Source organism: Triticum dicoccoides, chromosome 7B, assembly GCF_002162155.2.
Source record: "Triticum dicoccoides isolate Atlit2015 ecotype Zavitan chromosome 7B, WEW_v2.0, whole genome shotgun sequence".
NCBI classification, from domain to species: domain Eukaryota; kingdom Viridiplantae; phylum Streptophyta; class Magnoliopsida; order Poales; family Poaceae; genus Triticum; species Triticum dicoccoides.
Window position 1 is genome coordinate 714,266,807 of NC_041393.1, and position 1,707 is coordinate 714,268,513.

Here is a 1,707-nt window from a genome sequence, read left to right on the forward strand (position 1 = left end):
GCCTTTAGTCGCGGTTCTTAAGCAACCGCGACTAAAGGGGGGGGGGGCCTTTAGTCGCGCCTGTTTGGTCGCGGTTGCGCAACCGCGACTAATGGCAGTTGCGAACCGCGACCAAAGGCCCTTTTTCCACCCGTGTAATGCGTTGAAGTCCGGATGGCCGGGCTCGTCCTCGTCAGTTCAGAAACACAAAGGATGGCTGGGTCTATGGGACACAAATGCTCCAAACAAGGCCAAGATTCATATGTGGAGGTTGATGCGTAATGGACTAGCAGTTGGGTCGGAGCTGCTACGACGGCGTATTAAAGCAGGCGTCTTTTGCACACTGTTTTAAATAGCCCGCTATAGCTCCGCTATAGCACGCTATAGCGTTTATAAAAGGTCTTGCGCTAAGAGACTTTGGTCCAAACAAATTAACAAACATTCCGCTATAGCGCGCTATAGCATTTGAAAGAGGTCCGCCGCTAAGATGCTTAGCGCGCTATTTAAAACTATGCTTTTGCACTGCATGCGGAAAAGAGGAGACGATACATCACAGATTTTGGGCATGCCCACATTCGACTCTCTTCTGGAAGGTTCTGTGCTCGGAGAAAGGAGTTGTGGTGGCGACCCCACCGTGTCAGGCTGACTCCTCGAGCGCGATCTCTACGTGGCTGCAAGGGTGGTTTGGAGAGGCGAGCGACAACGAACGGGCGGCAATGGTCCAGGCTTGCTATGGACTTTGGCTCGCACGTAATGAAGCGAAGGACGGGAAGAAAATAGCAATGCCACATGAAATAGCGAACTCGGTCTGTGCATATATGACGGAATGGCAGACTGCACACAGAAAGGAAGCGCCGACTTAGAAAGTGCATGTGCTTCAGAGGTGGAATGCGCCAGAAGAGGGATGGATCAAAGCCAACTCGGATGGAGCACTATCGAAAAATGGCGACAAGGGCGGCGGGGGAGTCGTTCTGCGAGGACATGCGGGGGACTTCAGAGCGGCTGCATGCCATGTTTTCCACCATGTCTCGGACCCGGAGGTGGCGGAGATATTGGCGTGCAAGAGGGCAGTCCAACTAGCTGCTGAGATCAATGTACAGAGGCTTCATTTGGAGATTGATAGCAAGGCTGTGGCGACTATGCTTCAAGGGCAAGAGAAGAGTCTGGCTGCTATGGGGCCAACGGTGGAGGAAATTAAGGCCATGTTTCCTTTCTTCGAGGAAATAAAGGTCTCTTGGGTTCGTCGATCCGCCAATGGTGCCGCTCATAAACTTGCTAGAGTACGTCTGGGGGAGGATCTTTGTAAGGTGTGGCTTATGGTGCCACCAGACTTTGTGCTTGGGGTGATCTCTGATGAGATTCCAGACTCGTTTTAGTTGAATAAAGTGCGGCGTTAACCCTCAAAAAAAAAGACTACCACCTTATACCACCAAAAAAACCTTCCCCTAAAAAACAAAAAAAAACAAAAACTTAAAACTTGAGCTGCATTTTTCACTACTTTTCTTATTGAGCTGAATTTATTCTCAAAAATTAAAATTATTGAGCTGCATTTATTCTCAAAAATTAAAAATTTTGAGTTGCATTCAGGATTTCTACTGGACTCCTCTACAGCTTTACAAACCTTTTTTGATGCGTGTATTCTTCATTTGTCGTATTCCTGTCGCGTGCACCTTCGGTGTAACTATTCAAACAACTCAACTCTTAGGCATAGGTATATGTTTCAGATTA